The 19,577-nt window shown below is 37.3% G+C and overlaps 1 protein-coding gene and 1 pseudogene across 2 annotated transcripts in view; one reads left to right on the plus strand and one right to left on the minus strand.

Moving 5' to 3' along the window:
* Positions 1 to 19,577, plus strand: part of LOC307124761 (ankyrin repeat domain-containing protein 34B-like) — a gene marked incomplete at its 3' end in the record, with an annotated part of 84,067 nt that overhangs the window by 41,470 nt on the left and 23,020 nt on the right. The gene's annotated exons all lie outside the window — the stretch shown is intronic.
* LOC307125682 (ankyrin repeat domain-containing protein 34B-like) overlaps positions 2,780 to 19,577 on the minus strand; it is a 407,861-nt pseudogene continuing 391,063 nt past the window's right edge. Inside the window, exon 3 of the transcript in view lies at positions 2,780 to 3,286. The product of the transcript in view is annotated as an ankyrin repeat domain-containing protein 34B-like (transcript). The remainder of the gene's footprint in view (positions 3,287 to 19,577) is intronic.

A 19,577-nucleotide genomic window follows, 5' to 3' on the forward strand; every position in this document is an offset into this window, starting at 1 on the left:
ACATAAGTTTTATAAACATAAATAAACACAATAAAGTTTAAAAAAAAATCACAAGCAGGTTTTAATGTGTTTTATGTCATAGATCAAAACGTGAAAATATTTAGAGGCTTTGTTAACCACAGACCTTATTTCAGGCGATTTAGCAAAAACCCATTCAAAAAACCCATAGACTTTAGGGCGAGGGAACCGGTAGGGCTAAAATGCTAACTCACTTCCGCGTTTTGGCCTACAAAGTGACGTCATTACTTCGGCACTCTATAGTGAGCCGTTGGAGATACCATCCTACGTCACGATGTACCACAACGTCCAATAGGAAAATTCAACTGCAGTAGCCACCGTTCAACCTTAAGAGGGCAGCACTTTGGCGGTTTTACACCATATTTTATAGAATTAAAACACTTTATACTCAAATGTCTAAACATTTACTCGAATCAATGAACAGCATTAATAAAGCCCCAGTATTACAGATCATTAACTAAAAAAAGTTGGTTTAGGGTTTAGTTACCCTTTAAGTTTGAGGGTTGAGGGTGATTGCACAAGTTCATTTTTTCAGTCACTCTTCAGTCACGTCTTTATTCATACTGTGAAAAAGCATAGTTTCTTATGTGAAAGAAAACAAGTTTCTTAAAAGGACAATGTTAATTGTGCTTTGGATTATTTGACACTTTCCTATTAAGATGCCAAATTAAAAGCACCATTCCTACATTTTATTTGTGCTTTGCCTTTATGAGATTCTGTTGAACATCATCTTGTCTTCTCTCTCTTTAAGGTACAGCCTGACTGTATGGACAGGCAAGGATGATGTTCTTAATGTGGAAGAGCTGTTGCCCTACAGGCAAAACTTCAGCAAAACCAGGATCTACTATGATCTGTTAGAATCACAAATCAAACCGTTTAAAGGACTACCTGGCTACTCCTAAAAAAGCAATTCAACTTATTGACATTAGTTATGTTTCCATCCACCTTTTTATGCTCATTTGGGGAAATTGCATTAAATGTTAAAAAGTGCATAAAAATGTATGCGCTCAATTGAGGCATATACATTTTTTTTATCTGATAAAAAGACGAGCATAAACTATGATGGAAACACATTTACAGAATAAATCCCTCGATGCGCAACAAAAAACTCATGTGACATTGCCTCAATAGTGGATGTGATTGGATATCTGGACTAACCAGTGGACCAAATTCACCGCACACCATCTCAAATTGGTCATTCTGAAATGCCTGAGCCAAAGTCTGTCATCAGAATGATTTGGTTTGATTGCGTTCCCAAACACCAGGCATCACAAGCAAGATAACGCTCTTAGACACTATTTACAATGTAGCAAAAAGAGCCCCAGTGGCTTCCCCAATTGCAGAAACTTCCATTTTTGTTACAGATATTCTTCAACAATTTACCAGGAAGTGACAGTCTGGAAACTGCTTTATTCGCAGATGTTTTATGCAATATTCCAGTTTTGCACACAATTGAAATATGTAACTTTGGATGGAAACATTTGCGAAGTATAACAGCTAAATACAATATACATGTACTGTAACTCGTAAAGAAATGTAAATATACACTATGTACTGAAGTTTTAGGGTTTAAACTCTGAATTGTATTGGTTGTCATGCTTAAACAATTAATGTACAACGTGAAAGAAAAATACTATATTTTTGTAATCTACATTTGCATTTTGTAACACTTTGTATATTTGCATTTTGTCATTACAAATTAATAATAAAAGTATGGGGGGAAAATGCTTATCCTTAGAAAGATTTTTTAAATGTTTTTGAAAAAAGTCTCTAATACTCACCAAGGGTGAATTTATTTGGTCAAAGATACAGTAAAAACAGTACTATTGTGAAATATTACAGTGCAGAATAACCTTTTTCTATTTTAATATATAGCTACATTTTCTGCCGCCATTACTCCAGTCTTCAGTGTCACATGATCCTTAAAAAATCCAGCATTCTTTGATGAATAGAAAGTTCAAAAGAACAGCATTTATAAAAAAAAAAAAAAAAAGAAAGAAAAAAAAAATCGGTAACCATGTAAAAGTCTTTACTGTCACTTTTGATCAAATTTTGATTAAAAAAGTAAAAATTTTTTATATATATATATATATATATATATATATATATATATATATATATATATATATATATATATATATATATTTATTTATTACCGACCCCAAACTTTTGAACAGTAGTGTATAACAATGATTTATACAAGAAAGCAAAAGTGTTGTTATCTGTTACAATGTTTCTGTTTCATTTATTATTGCAGTAAAGTAGTTCTCAACATGTCCAATGATACTGCATGTTATTATAAAATGCTTAAAGGGATAGTTCACCCTGAAATGAAAATAAAACCATCTTTTACTCACCCTGCTGTTGTTCTAATGCCCTCTGTCCTTCTATCTTTTTTGGACCTCAAAAGCAGCATTTCTTTAAATAGTCCTGCACGCACTCCTTCCTATAATGGCAGTGAATAGCGACCAGGCTAAAACATTACAAAAATTATACAAAAGTATCACGCAATGATACAGTTAGCCATATATGGAAAGCGTTCAGGAGGAATACTATAATGCTTTGCGAGAAAGAAACTGTATTATTCAGTCAAAATACTGAGCTTGGCCATTACTTTGTGCACATTCCCAAATATATATATTCAGTTTCTTGCGTATAATATATATATATATATATATGCAAGAAACTGAAAGAATTGTTTTATGCAGCATTTATTTAGTCAATGGATAAATACAAGTCACAATATAGTATCTGTTGTAAATACAAAGACATTGCAGGCATAAATCAGGTTTAAAGAGACAGCAGTACATTAAAAAGCAGCAAATGTTTCAGTATTCTGATTCAGTGCACTAATGAGTGAGAGTACAAAGAACAGCAGTAAAGTGCAGTAAAGTTTATAATGGTCAAAGCAAACATATTACTACTGTCCAGTCTGGAAAGTGCATTTTAGGGGGTGGTTTATGTTTATTATGATTCATATTTAAAATGAATTCTGTTCAGATTTCAGACTTTGACAAGTTAAATTTCTATATTTACCACAACTTTCCTCTGTGATATTTTCTGACCAAAGATTTCCTCAAAATTGACCAGCTGCTTGATCTGCTCAGTTTGCATGGAATGTCATCTTAACAGACTCTTCTTGTTCTTAGATCTCTGGGATGGTTCGGGGCACAGGGGACAAAATGCCTCGATCCAGGAACAATGGGTGTAGTTCCTGCCACAGGCTTGCTTCCACTGTTGAGGCTAACACTGGTATTGACTTTGATGTCTGGAATGGGTGCATGCGGATTAAGAGGTGGCAGATAACCAGGGCGGGTTTGTGAGATATGGTCTAGGAGTAGGACTCCGGATCGCCTCCGCTCCAGCATCGCCGGGCTCCTCCTCTGAACGAGACTTTCCAGAGACTCTCTGGATCCAGAGAGAGTGGAGGAGCGGCTGGTAACAAGCTTGCGTTTCTCCATCCCCCCAGTTCCTCCATCAGATGTGGTCTCAAAGGCTTTAAGCAGATTAGCAGAGTCTTTGACGTCAATGCTTTGGTGCCGAGCTACCATAGCTCTCAGTGGTGTTCGGCAACCATTGTACCCAAATGAGAGCTCCTCTTCGGGGGTGATATGTAGAAGCTCTTCAGTCAAGGATGAGGACTTGCTTTGCTGTAGGAGCAGAGATGGAGGGATCTTCAGCCAGGGCTCTGAGTGAAGCCTCTGTAGATGGAGCAGCTTCACGACACTAGCTGCTTGCAGAGGGCTTGAATCTTGAGTCTGTGATCCTGGTTTGGATGAGGGAAGTGTTGGAGTGGATCCCAGGGTCTCAGATTGGTTATTGGTGGGTGTTGAGATATGCGGGGTAAAAAGTGTAATTTCAGAGGGGTACATGTATGACGCAGAGGCACAGTGCAAACGGTCCTCAAGATTTGGAGGTGGTGGTACGTTCAGATACTGCTTGGTAATTTGTCTTCCAGAGGGTAGTTTGTCTGTTGTAATGATGATGACTTCTTTGCCCTTGGCCTTGCAGGCGTCCAGTAGTACTCTCAGTGCATCCTTGTCTCCAGTGTTAACTGCATAGACCAGAGCAGAGGAACTATTGTGGTCCTCTAAACTAGGGTCAGCTCCACTGGAGAGCAGAAGCGACAGCACCTCTTCGCCCGCCCGCTCTATGCAGGCATGCATTAGGGCTGTCTTACCAGACTTATCCTGAATGTTGGGGTCTGCTCCATTTTCAAGAAGATACCTGTTGAGAAGATTGATTCATTAGAGTGAGCTCAGAGGAAAGGATCAATGGCATATCAGAGTGTCCATGATAAAAAAAACTAATCTTGTAAATACACATCTTATCCAAAAACGTTTGTTACACGACCATTCCTAAATGTAGGATCAGGAAGATGTTTTTGAAGTCTCTAATGTTCACAAAACTAGATTTATTTCAAAAATAGCCATATTGTGAAATGTTATTAGAATTCAGAACTGTTTTCTATTTTAATATATTTTTAAAATGTAATTTATTCATGTGATGGCAAAACTATCAGCAGCCATTACTCCTGTTTTCAGGGTCACATGATCATTCAGAAATCATTCTAATACATGATTTAGTGCTTAAGAAACAATGTAGAAAACAGCTGATACTTACTATTTTTTGTGGAAACCATGATACATTTTTTCAGGATTCTTTGATGAATAGAGTAAAAAGAATAAAAAAAACTATTTATTTGAAAAATAAATCTTCTGTAACATTGTACATGTCTTTACTGTCACTTGACATTTTTAATGTGTCCTTGCTGTATAAAAGGTATTATTTAAAAAAAATGCCAAACTTTAAAAAGTTATCTTTAAAGATAAAACTTTCTTTTTTTTTAAATATAATTTTTGGGGAGTCATTATATGATCTTGCATTATAAAATGGTCACAGTTTCTGATGGTTTAAGAGACTTATTGACCGTGACACAATGAGGGTCTGTGGAGAAGCAGTTTTGTTACAATATTTTTTTCAGTACTTCAGCTTTTTTTTTTTTACTTAATGCCCCCTACCAAAATATCAAAATGAAATTAATTTCAGAAATTAAAAATATGCATACAAGTCACTATGTATGAATTGCATTTTTACCATCCTTAAAACAACAACAATAAGTTTCAATGCACAATCAGCTAGTGTAATCAACTTACAGGATACCCACCTGATGATCTTTGGTTTTGGCACACTTTGAACATCAGCATGGTGACTTTTGCAGGCCACCATCAGTGGAGTTTCTCCCCTCTCATTGCTCTCATTAATGTAAGCCCCTCCTTCCAGCAGCAGGCGTGTCATCCTTAGGCGGCACAGATATACTGCTTTCAGCAAAAATTTTCCACCCGTGCGTTCCACCTCTGTTGAGTCCTCCATGATTATGTGGTGTGACCGTTGAGCGGCTAATGTCACGTGGGTTCAGTGGATCACAGGAGCTGATTTCTTTATTGGCTTCTGTCAGGGAAGAGAAGGAGAGCATACTTTATCAGAAGCAGAGTTTTTCAAGATTTTCACTTAAGTGTCTCCTTTTAATCCAATTAATTTGCATCAAAGCAAACCTGATGTCTATTTGACATTGAGATGTTCTCTCCCTCTTCACATCAGAAGAATATGCTAGAAAGGTTTCCTGCTCTCAGGGCCGGCCCGTGGCATAGGCGAAATAGGCAAATGCTAGGGGCGCCACTCATCCATAGGGGCGCCAAAATGTATTACTGATACTATTTTATTCACATTCATTTGAAATATTACCAAATAAAGCGCAAAAAAACGTAACTAAGTCCCCCGCATCTTCCCGGTCCGCCTCATCGATCTCCCCCGCCGAGCTACTGAAGTGCGTCAGAAATATAACGCGTGATCAGTTTAACGTTGGGAATTTGTTGTGTCGCGTCGCCTCTCGCCGCATCTAATGTAGACAGGATTGCTTTCATTTTTAAGGGTGTTGGCCGCTCGCTCCAGGTGTAGACACGGTGAAAGTTGCCTGATAATTTATGACGGATGGCCGACTTGTAGTGTCATAAAAAACAGAAGCCCTCTGATGCAGGCAAGATAAGGGAAACACTGCAAAAATGCTCTTCTTTTTCGTATTTTTGTCTTGTTTCTAGTCTAAATATCTAAACATTCTTAAACCAAGATGCATTTACTAGATAAGTAAAATTGTATTTTTTCTTAAGTGAGTTTATGCTTAAAACAAGCTAAATTATCTGCCAATGGGGTGAGAAAAATAATCTTTTTTTCTGATTAAAATCTTGTTTCATGTTTCTGTCCCAAACAGAAATAAGATCATTTTTCTCACCCCATTTAGCAGATAATTGTGCTAGTTTTAAGCTAAAACTCACTTAATTTGGATTTATTTTCCCCCAGAAAACAAGGAAAATTTTTTATCTAATGTCATTTTACTAGTAAATACATCTTGATTTAAGAATTTTTTGATGTTTGGACTGGACACAAGAAAAATTTACTAAAGAAGAAGAGCATTTTTTGCAGTGTAAAGACAGAGGTAAAGTGATGTAATGAATGAACAGTTTATTTAATTGCATAGTAGTAAAATACTAATGTACGCTAATTAATTCCAGTTTTACCTTAAACTATATGCAAGCAGCTGTTTTGGGTTCTCCAGTGGCCACAGACAGTGTATTTTGTCAAAAAATAAAAAAATCATATCTGTTTTTTTAAACGCATGTAATATCACTTTTTTAATAGCCTAATGTTTTTACTCTACAGTTGTGCAGTTTTAAGGGGACATATGGACATTTTAAAATGTATTTGCGGAAATTAGTAATGATATTTATATACAGGTTTATTTAAAATAGCAACATTTTATGTAAATTTGACATTAAATATCTACATTTCTCAGTTTAATTCATGGTGAAAACATGAATGTGCATATTAGTGGAAGTTTGCTGCCATCTACTGGAAAACAAACACTTTTGCTAGTTCTCAATAGTTTGTGCTTGTACTTGTTATTTGTGTTTAGGCTGTAATGTGGCGTAGGTGCTATTTTTGTATAGTTTAACTATCACAAGCCTTTTAAAAAAAAATAAATTATAATAATATCATGAACATAATGATGGGGTAGAATGGACTGGACATCATATAAAACAACAACAATAAAAATTAAAAAACATCAATGCATTAAAAAAATAAAACAGTACCAGTGTTTCCGCAACTTAGACTGATAACATGTAGTGCTAAACCTTGATACAAGGGGCACCAAGTAAAATCTTGCCTAGGGCAGCAAATTGGTCAGGGCCGGCCCTGCCTGCTCTAATCCAGTGTCTCTCGCCATTCACCGGATAGACACTAATATGAAGCTGTTTTTTGATGACTATGTAGGTGGCATGTCTAGGTGGTACTTGACAAGAAGAAATAGAAAACTGAATTAGTTATCTAATCCTCATTACATAATATGAATTACTCTTTCTTTTATATTCTTTAAATTTTTGCAGACTATTTTTGTTCCCAACATGCATTTATGCAACATATATTCTGTGTTTAATACAAGTTAAGCTCAATCGCCAGCGCTTTTGGAATCATGTTGATAAACAGAAAATAAAAATAACGAGTGAATGGGGCCAACTTAACACGTAAAACACTAAAATTAAAACACCTTTACAGTTTAAACAATTCAGATTATAATACAGAAGTTTAGTTTTAACAGAAGAATATGTAAGTGTTTTATAAAAATGATATTTTCTGCCTTTAAATAAAAGAAAATACTGCCCCATTTACTTCCATTGTGTACATTGCTGTAACCTTAATTTCTGCTTTTTTAAAAGAAAAGATCAGAGATGATTTGCAATTATTGTGCTGTCGATTATGCTTAATTTCTACAGTACTTTCATGTACTTTTAATATAGCATGTGTGGTATAAGTGACATCTTAAAGGGATAGTTCAAAATGTACTCGTTTACTCACCCTCAAGTTGTTCAAAACCTGTATGAATTTCTCTTCTGCTGAATACAAAATATATTTAGAAGAATATGGGAAACCAAACAGTTTATGGACCCCATTGACTTCCATAGTATGGAGAAAAAATATATATATATATACGATGGAAGTCAATGGGGCCCATACACTGTTTGGTTACCAACATTCTTCAAAATATCTTCTTCTTTGTTCAGCAGAATAAAGAAACTCATACAGGTTTGGAACAACTTGAGGGTGAGTAAATTTTGACAGAATTGTCATTTTTGGGTGAACTGTCCGTGTTAGCCTGCACCAGACATGCACAGTGTCTTATAAGAGCAGTGTTTTTGTCAGTAGGTTGAAATTCAATAGCTTGAGGCAATCTGTATTTGCCTCATAGAATGAAGACATTCCTTTATACAGTCTATTGTGCATGTGGCCTTGTTCTCTCAACTCAGAGTGCAGTTGCAGTGCACTCTTTATTTAACAAACAGCGAGCGCGAGACTGCCTCAGTCAGGTTTCTAAATGTGATTTCACTGGAGTTGAGTTAAGACGAGTAAGGAAATTAATCTTTTTGTGTCCTCCAACAAAAAAAAAAAAAAGGATGACAACCTCGGCTGATGCTCTCAGTTTAGCTTTTCTTAGCAGTGAAGGCTGCATGTGACATTGCTAGTTTAGAGAATGTGTCAGCACCGTGGTTAAACGTTTTCTGAAATAAAAAACAAACCACGTGCAGATTATAATACCTTTATACCTGGGGTGACCAAACATCCAGGACATGTCCTGTTTTCAAGTCCTGTCCTGGCCCTAATATAATTTTATATCCCTACAGAGGGGGCATACTTTAAATGTATTGAAATTAACAAGGAATCTTCGAGTGAACTTCGAGGATCATTTGAGTATCTCATTGCCGGGCCGAGTGTCCTTGTTTTCGGTAATAAAAATATGCTCACCCTATATTTATACCTAACTTTGATATTAGCCTTAATTATGTCTACCTTTCCTGAACAAGAGCCTCCTCATATCTTTCTTTCTCCACGTGTCATGTTTTTTATGCTAATAAACCACTTTGTCCTGACAGTTCAACACAGTCTCACTCCCACTCGTCACATATTGACGCTTGGTCAGGACCCCTCGTCGTCACTTTTTTAACGTACAGGGTACCCCTTGAAAGGCATTTTTCGACGTTAAGGGTACTGCAGTGATTCCAATGAGACACCTTTGGCGTCATACACAGACGTGTTGGGCATGTGAATGTTATCATGATGTAACTATTTATTGGGTTATAATTTTTCCATTATGACATGTTGGAGTATGATTCTCAATTTAATCAGCCAGCATTATTTTATTTACATTTATTGATTTGTATTTACGCTATTCAGACACGTTTGAAAGTAGCCCAAACCCGCCCCTTAACCTACCCATTTGCATTATATGATATAAAACACAGAATATAACAGACAACATGCACACTTTATTGAAAAATGTCAAGTATTCCAACTGTTCCGAGGCCAAACGATTGATTTGTGTGAAGAAAAGACCCAAAAGCGATCTGCGTTTCCCTCCGCACCCCGGCGTCATATTGAAGACGCCACAGGTACGGCCATACCCCTCGGCGTCAGTCTATAGACGAACTGGGAACTCCATTGCTTTCAATGGGAAACCTTTGCCGGTATTCTATCGGTATGAAATCTCGCTGAAGAAATCTCATTCAGAATACATCGCGATGTTTGGCATCAGTGCACGTGGGCCACATGTTGGTGAGTAGCCATGAATATTTGATGTAAAGTATTTTCTGTCGTTATTGATCAGATTATGTTCAGTCATTGCATTATATCTTTCATTTCCACTCACCTTGCTAATAGGGCGATTAAACACTGTCACGTGACGTGCTATAGACCTTTTAAACAGTTATTCATATTTAATAATAACAACTAGTGTAGTTCCAACGTGGCATTTGTAGTAGAAGCACAATAAAAACAACCTTAGTTGTAATGTGATGATTGTTGTAAATAGACAGTATCCACAACACTTACCATGCTTTTTAATGCCTTTTATTGTAAAATCCAAATATTGTGATGTAAATAGTACTTTGTCCTGTATATAACCCAGAGAGCAAAAAATATCGGCACGGCTTCTTTTTGCCGCCGGCCCTAAGCTGTCGGCTATAGGTGCGTCCCGCTGGCGGTGATGAAACGTTTGCCGCCGAATACGTCACTCCCATTTCTTGCGAGATGCCGCGGCCGACTAGCCGGCGGGCCGCCGGCTTCATTTTCTCTGGCGGTTGCCTCCGCCTAATGGACCGCGGCCGGCTGGCGGCAAGCCGCTTTGAAATACAAGGATTTCTACTCTCAAATTCGACCAGCCACGTTGGCTATGTTTGGCTTGTTGGGAAATAGAGTGGAACTGACAGCATTTTAACTAGTTCTCACATTTGAAGCGATTATAAAATCATAATAGCCTATATGTGAATTATATCAAATATTATTATTTTTTGCTCCAAAGCCATTAGGGTTTATAACAGATTCTTGACTCTTGATTCCATGATAAGGTTAGGTTTAGGAAATTACATTTAAATTTTCACTTGATTATGTCGAGTGATGTCGAGTGTGTTTAAACAGTGTTGGTCAATTTGACCCATAATGGATGTAATACTTTTTTTTTAGCATAATAGTAGGGTTAAGAAAGTTTGAAAGTTCATTTTAGGATAACACTTATTTTTGTAGGCTATTGCCCTTTTTCTATTTCTTTTTGGACTGACTTTAAAATAGAGATGACAAAAAAGTAGAACTTAGAACTTCATGACATTTTACTTTGTTTTCAAAACCCATATTTTTCTGAAAAACAAAAATATATTATTAATTATTTAGGAAAAATTCTACATTCATAAGACAAGAATAACTCAAAAGAAGCCCTCTAATATTACCTTTTATAAAGCTGATTTTTACAATATACTTTGAAACCCTTTCAAACATGAGGTCGCAAAACAAAAAGCTTACAAAAACAGAAACCTGAAAGCTTTTCAATTTCATGTGACTGCCTTAATATTATAAAGTATTTTCTATCTCAGAATTCTTATTTTTATTATTTATTTTATTTACAGTGTTACATTTGTTGTTATTCTTTGTTCTCATTGTACTTTTTGTATTGTACTTGTCTATAAATGTACTAATTTAAATAAAAATAAAATAAAACCAAACAGAACTACCTCCACCGGCCGAGAGGGGCAGTATACCTAAAAAAGACGGAAGACAAACCGGAAAAACATATGAAACAGATTTACCAACAGCGGCCGGGAACTCATCATCACACGGTTTTAGTATTTGAAGAGAGGAGATCAGAAAATATCCTCGACTACGAGCGTTTAAGTAAGTACATGTTTCCTTTTTGTGTAACACAATATTATGTTCATTTTTGATGTATATACCGGTAGGTTGTTTTAATTTGTTTGTGCCGACACGCACGCTGCTAGTCTAGTGCACAGTGTTAGCTAACACGTGCTGTTTCGCCTTTTTTACACACTGAGTTCAAGCATGTTCTACATGTTAAAATGTATCTAGCTACTGTAGGTAAGTTAGCCAAAGCTTTACATCTAGAAATACTTAAGTTTAACTTTTGGTGTTTTCTAACAAAACAGAATGATGTATATAGGTTATTTAAATGATTGTGTTAGTCCGAACAAGCATGCTGCTAGGTCAGTTCTAGCAAGTGTTAGCTAACATGTGCTGTGTTGCTACTGTTCTTCTAGCATTTAAGGTGATTTATGAGTTATTTCTCTGAACTGCTGTACTTTTTATGTTTGAGGACAATGCAGTTTACTTGAATCACTACACTGAATGAATACATTTTACTGTTCCAAATTTGGCTGACCAGTTTTTCCCCCCACAGCATAGCTACTGTATATTCTGTATATAACGTTAACAATGCGGTTTTGTTCACATTTTCTTGCAGATACCTTGACCAGAGCACAATCGGTTATCTTCATCCAAGAGACCTACTGTTGGACAATCGTTTCGGCTTTCAAGGTAAATAAATTGTTAGTCACAATGTCTAGTTACTGGGCTATAAGGAGAAGAATATTGAAAGGAGTTGAGATGGACAAACAGGAAATTGCAGCTGTTGGAAACTTTAACAGTATGGAAAATTGTGCCTTTAGTTGTTGTGTTTTATTTATATATATGTATGTGTGTATATATATATATATATATATATATATATATATATATATATATATATATATATATATATATATATATATATATATATATATATATATATATATATATATAAAAAAATATATATATATTTTTAATGTAGATTTCCAGAATGAGAACCAAGCCCTGAGGGAGGACAACCAAGCCCTGAGGGAAAGCAATGCACAAGCAGGTGAGAACATGCACTCTTTCTTAAATTTTACTTTTTTGACTGTGATGTAGGTCCAAAATTACCAAATGCCTTTCATTTTGTAGCTTCGGATGGCAGCGGCTCACTTCAAGAGCAGGTGAAGCAAGTGAAACAATGTTGATGACGTTTGCTCGTACTGGGCAATCAGGTACAACTTGCAAACAACACCTGTGGTTGTTGGTTTAATTCCCACTGGGGCCACCTGTACATGTAGTAGACCTAGTTGTAAATGTCATAGTTTAGTAGTTGAGGGACCAGGACTGACTGCTTTATTCTTTTATTCTGTGAACCCCTGTAGGTGCAGATCAGACCCTAATGCTGCAACGTCTTGGAGAGTTTGGCGATGTTGTGCGTAACAACAAAATGGACACTATGCGGCAACATTTCAGTGCCAATGTGTCTTTTGGAGAGTTATCCCTGCCAGGGGGTCTGTTACTCCCCCTAGACAACCCATTTGGCGTTGCTTGACAACAGTTTGAGGCAGGATAAAGAGCTCCAGGAACGATTTGTAAGTGTGCTGATTTTGTTTATAATGCTGTAGGGTAATCTAAAAAGTAAAATTTAAGATTGTACACTGCATATTCTACAGTGTGAATCCACAGCCTGTCAAATTTTTATATTTATGTATGAGAAGCTTCAGAGATATGTAATTTGTAACACTTTTTTGTATTTTCAGCTTCGGTTTTTGGCAATTAAATGTGGGAGGGACCTAAAAACAACCGTGTGGCGAATACTTCAGAGTATCTTCTCTAATCACCTTTCCATTAATACAACCTGGACGGGTGTAGGGGATAAAGCATGTTTTAGAGACATGTTCCTGAAGACCATTGTTCAAAGTAATATATATATATATATATATAGAAATATATAAATTTGTTATATATTTAAGTAGATGTGTGTGGCCTTATGCCATTCAAATGGAATGACAGATCTGTATTTTCTACAGGAGCCATCCGGAAGAACCCGGCAACCCAGGATGCCACTGATGAGGCGGTCCAGGTTAACGTTATGCGTTACCTGAAAGGAACATCTGATCGTGAAGGTGGAAAAAGACGCCGCACAGCTGAGAGGGACCCACAGCCGACCTCTTACACCTAGGCTGACTACTGACACCTGGAACCCTTTCTTTATCCTGCAGTCAGTAACATCAAGACCCCTAAAGAAGCCAGAAGTTTCAGGCTACACTCACCCAATCCACACTGTTCACTGTGGAAATTATTATTTTTTTTTAATTCCCTGTGACACTGCCTTGAAGGCAGCTCCTTGGATAGATATGGGATGGCGAGGTTGTTTGTCCTTTATATAGGCGCACAAGAAATCACTGAAGATAAGCCAATTTGCGCTGCCTCAAAACCGGAGAACCCATAGTCAGGCTTGTTATAATGGTCTGTTCTACTACTGTTCTATTCTTCTCCAGAGCTTTACTCTAAATTATTACCATTTATCCTATTGTTAGAAATGGCTTGTTAAATGTGATGTTATACCTCGATTTATTTGGTATCCTGCACATTCTTTGGTACCAAATATCCTCATTATTTGATATAATGTTTAATGGTAATTCTTTTCATCCCAGAGCTGACCTCTTTGTTATTAACAAATATTGTAAGTGTTATAATTTGCTTGTAAGGCTGTTTTTTTTTTTTTTTTTTAAACCAAAATTTAATTGGAAACATGCAGGTTGTTTAGTAAAAATGTTTTTTTTTTGTGTTATTTATAGGCATATTTAAGCTTATTTATTGTCTGTTATTTATATATCATCTTATTTATATTTAATTTATATTATCTTGTATCATTGACAGTTACTGTACTTTGAAATGTGGAATAAAAATGCCAAATGGGAATTTATCTGGTTTGTTCAATTATTATCCATCATAAACTGCATGTTACAAATATATGAATAATAAATAAATAAATAAATATATATTATTTATTACACAATAAGCGGAGGCAGATCGCTCGAAAATAGCGTTTGCCTCCGACGGGCCGCCTTTTGGTATAAAGGCGGCGGAACGGCGGTTTGCCTGCGGGCCGGCGGTGGAACGAAGGCGGTAGGAAGCCGGCTGCCGCTTTTAAAAAGCGGTGCGCCGTCAAACGTGTTTGCGATTACGCAATTCTGACGCTTCTACAGCCGCCGGATCACCGCCGGTGGTCCGCCGACTCATTGCTATCTGGGAATGTATCTGTTATATATTAGGACTTTTTCTCTTTTTTTTTTTTTTACCTGAAACGACCAAAAGGGCCTTTCGGACTCAGTCAGCCCATTCTTGTTCATGGAAAAGTAATGGAGAAGACCGAAAGCAGCAACAGCAAATATTTGCAATGGTAAGTATGTGTTGGTTTGAACTCTTTATCAAGCATTTGTTATTTCTTAAACATATTCTTACAAACCCCATGGCTCAATCAGTGAGAACATGTTCTCAAAGTCTTAATAATTCACAAGATTTAACAAACTGTCAAATTCATATGATACTCGTACATATTTGTACAAATACTCATACATAATCCTGCAGCTTTTACTCCGACTCCTGCCATTGGCTACAGCCTCAATTCCTGTACATATTTATCATGATTTTTGTAAATCAGTTGCTCCCCTTCTTGGAAAGCAGTCCCAGAAAGAAAAGTTTATATTAGGTCCAATGTATTCTTTAAAATGATTACAAATTGGGCCATTGGGGAGGTCTCTTCACACCTCATGACCTACCTCTGTTTGCAAGAGCGGAAATGCTCACATAACATCAGATATTCAATTATTTTGTCATCAGTTGCACTGCTGATAACGTCCTGTTTGCATGTAAATAATTTACGTGATCAAAAGATTAAGTGAATAATCAACATTTTTAAACAAATTCATATGTGCTATTAAAAATATACTTTTAATAATGGAAATGCACACCTATCAGTGAACTTGTTACATAAATGTATTTAACATTTAATTATGCAACACTTTTTAAAGAAAGAAACAGTTATGTATGAAATCACAACTTGCATGCAATGTAATGAAATTTCCTTTCTTTCTGTTCTTTCTGCAGGATTAGGCTACTTGCAGATTACTTTTATGAGCCAACCCTCACAAGAGCTACTAGTTAGTTGTAGTGAATCTTGCCGTAATCAGGTAATTTTGATGTCCAATTGATGTCATTATTCATTTCAAAATATATTGATAACACCAACTGAGAGAATGAACTCAGTGCCAGACACTCTGGACCCCACCCCACCCCTCCCCCCCAAATGGTTTAGTCCGCCCATAGACGGCAGCCGGCGGCAAACAAGTAACGCAGTGAGTATAAAGCCTTGGTGCCTGATCATGCTGCGCAAAAAGCCCAAGTTGGGCTTTCAAAAAAAGAAAGACAGGAAGGAAAAAGAAAGGAGGCAGAATGAGGGGAAGCAGCTGATGATGACTGCTTTCTTTCCAAAAGGTGAACTGAGTTTGCTTGTTATGCACCTACATCCAATTAAAGTTAACGTAGTCAACTCCAGACAGCTGGTGCTAATGTATGTATGCTAATGTTAAATCTTTAGCTAAGTTTGTCAACCAGGCTGCTTGTTGCTGTAAGTAAATTATGGGCCAGGCCAGCAAACGTCAGGTTGCCAACATTAACCAGTTTCAGAAACAACCAGTGGTTCTGACACACCAGCAGTAGCAGCACTGGCCAGTTCTGGCTGCTGTTCTGGAGATGAGACTGAGAGCAGAAATGAGGAAAGACAAGGTGAGATCATTGCTCAAAGGGCGAGCTCCCCCTTGCTTCCTAATTGTGAGTTGTTTACCTTAAATAAGTAAGCCTTTTGATTCAATGTGTGTGCTATTGGAGTGGTGGAAAGAGTGGCAGCACAGTGTAAAGTTACTAGGCCTACTATTGCTTATGTGTGATATATTCTCAAACTCCTTAATAAATTATCTGCCTATATTTCTGCACATGTAGATGTGTCTACCAATATCACTGTGTTCTCAAGTGCACACAGGTAATATTGATTTGAGCAATAAAGCAAATTATCATTTTTGTTTGGTGAAAAGCCCTAGCATTGCAGCACAGTGCTGTGCTTAAAAGCTATAGTCGCAAGTTAAAACTGGTAAAAAAAACTACCTGAGATCAACAATGGGCCAGGATAGACTAAACAGCCTCGCCATTCTGTCAATTGAAAGCCAATTGGCCAAACAGTTGGACTTTACAGATCTCATCACTGATTTCGCAAACAAAAAGACTCGTCAGTGGGCATTTACTGGGATGTAGATTACATCTCATTTGACTTTTGTTTATTTTTTTTATAGTTTTCATTATGGCAGGCTTAGCTTATTTGATTGGTTTCTGAGGGTACAGTTGTCACGTGTTCTCCTGTTCAAAAATAAATGTTTTTAATTTAAAACTTGCATCAGTATCATGGATCAAAATGTTAGTACACAAACCCGATGTAGCCTAAGGTTTAAAGGTATTTGAGCACAAGTAGGCCAAATAGATTTAAACACTATTTATACTTGTTTATATTCAAATAATAAAAAAAAAAAAATCATTCAAAATTGAATTTTCATTTTGCTAACCCGCATCGTACAATGGCATGTGTTGGGGGCCCACTGACATTGAGAGCATACAGGGCCCAGAATTTGGTGCTACGCCCCTGCCGAGGGCGGTCCGCCTTGCTCTGATGTCATGCTGACGTATGTCAAAAAACTCTCGATTGACTGTAACGTTAGGTCTATGTGCACTTCATCCAACGCTCTTGATGATTCTCTTTGGCTAATGTACTTTCAAGATGGAGGGGCAACATAGCGACCCGCATTCGAACCCCTTACCCGTATTTATTACTTGAAAGAAGTAAATATACATTAATGAGCACATATATTTTTGAAAGAACTAAGTGTTTTTAGCTAAGAATAAACTAAAAAAGTTACACAGTGTAGCTTTAAGGTCTTTTGCCTTTGTAGGGCAGAATAAATAAAACAAAGTTATAGATACAAACAGTGCTATATTAAATTGCTTTCACTTTAAGACCTACAGTAATGAGCAGATTCAACACTGACACACGTCTCCCAATCTTGTTCACTCAAGACATAACCACCAATATGGACATAGGCATAATTATGTGTGTACTTGATCGTTCAAGGGCAATAAGCCCAAATACAACACATTCAGTATCTGACATCAGTACGTGTGTCAGTACCAAACTGAGTTCGTGGTACATCGCTTTTATTAACTCTTTATGAGTTCTATCATCCTTTCTATTTGGTCATTAATCCACCTTGCGTCATCACTTTGCCCGGTCCTTGGCGCTTATGCGAGACGGCAGATGAAAAATGTAATGATTTGCCTTCGCTCGCACCATCACGGAACTGGAAGAACTGGAGAACTATTAGCTGAAGAATAAAATCCGTTTCTGTGGTAGGCTACAATCAGAAAGAGATTGGCTGTAATATACAATGCATGTTGGTCTCATTTGTAGGCGTAATAAAGCGAATTATATTTGATCTAGCGAAAGAAAGAAGTATCTACAACAACCCGAAATAAAAAACACACAAGCACACACACATTCTAAACAAGGGGGTAATCCAGCCCCCGGAAAGCGTACCTTCCATAGGGGCGGCCATTGCTAACCAAGCCATCACCTGCTGTTAGCATCCCAATGACTGCCATTCATTTTGCCCTCACTTTGACAGCGAATATCTTTACATTTGAGGCGTTTAAAGACTCCATTTGTCCATTGTTTATTTCTAAACAAACACGACAATGTATAAAATGCTCCATTACATTGTATCTTATACTATCGCCCTGTAGAAGCCGTTTTAGTAGGCTAACGATTACGTCATAACCACGCGACTCCGTCAGGTTGTCGCCACTCAATTGCAGTCATATCTATCTCTCAACAATAGTTTTGATTTATTTCAGTCTGGTTTTCGCCAAAACCACAGTACTGAAACTGCATTAGCAAGGGTTATCAACGACCTCTTACTCGCTGGTGACTCGGGAAACATTTCCTTACTTCTACTACTCGACCTCAGCTCAGCTTTTGACACTGTCTGTCATAAAGTCCTACTAATGCGCCTATCAGAGATTGGTATCTCAGGGGCTGCATTATCCTGGTTTTCCTCCTATCTAACAGATAGGAAATACTACATCACTATGCACAATTACAAATCTCCCACTGTCACTCTCAAACAAGGTGTTCCACAGGGTTCAGTTCTTGGCCCGTTACTATTTATTATTTACATTTTGCCTCTCGGACAAATTATTCGCCGCCATGGTTTTCAATATCACTGCTATGCCGACGATATCCAGATATATACTGCTTGCCGACCGGATTATATTTACCAGACCACATCACTATCATCATGTGTAAATGAGTTAAAGACCTGGCTCAACTCCAACTTTCTCAGTCTGAATCTGACTAAAACAGAAATATTAATCATTGGCCCTCCATCTCTAACAAAGAATATAAGTGATATTCCCAGACTTGACCTTGAAGCTACATCAATAATTCCATCTGCCACTGTCAAAAATTTGGGTATCATTCTTGATCCTTCACTGACGTTCGACGCTTACATTAGCCAACTTTGTAAAGCGTCCTTTTTTCATCTGCGCCGTATTGCCAAACTCCGCCCCTATGTCAGCCCAAAAGACGCTGAAGCACTAGTCCACGCGTTCATCACATCTCGCCTCGACTACTGTAATGTTCTTTTTTCTGGACTACCAGCACACTCTATCTCACGTTTGCAATATATCCAAAACTCAGCCGCAAGACTGCTAACTCACACTAAAAAAACTGCCCATATCACTCCAATTCTGTTCAAACTGCACTGGCTACCCGTGTTATCCCGTATCACTTACAAAATTCTTCTGCTTACCTTTAAGTCACTCAATGGTCTTGCTCCAGCCTATCTCTCTGAATTACTTTCTCCTTATATTCCCCCTCGAACTCTCCGATCTTCTGGCTGTGAACTCCTCTGTGAGCGGAGATTTCGCCTATCATCTATGGGTGGCAGGTCTTTCTTTGTTACAGCCCCTAAGCTATGGAACTCTCTCCCCCTGGCTCTCAGGACAACAACCACGTTAAATGATTTTAAAAGTAAACTTAAAACACATTTGTTTAATCAGTATTATCAGTCATGAATATGTTAACTTGACATAACACAATCACAATGTTAACTGACTACCAATAATCTGTTGCATCTTTACTCAAACTGCCCACCATGCTGTCTGTACTTAATGTTTGTTGCCTTTGTTTTTCATGTTGTATTGCATATGTAGTGCGATTTGCAACTGCA

The sequence above is a fragment of the Gobio gobio genome (assembly GCF_949357685.1).
Source record: "Gobio gobio genome assembly, chromosome: 4".
In the NCBI taxonomy this organism is placed as follows: Eukaryota; Metazoa; Chordata; class Actinopteri; order Cypriniformes; family Gobionidae; genus Gobio; species Gobio gobio.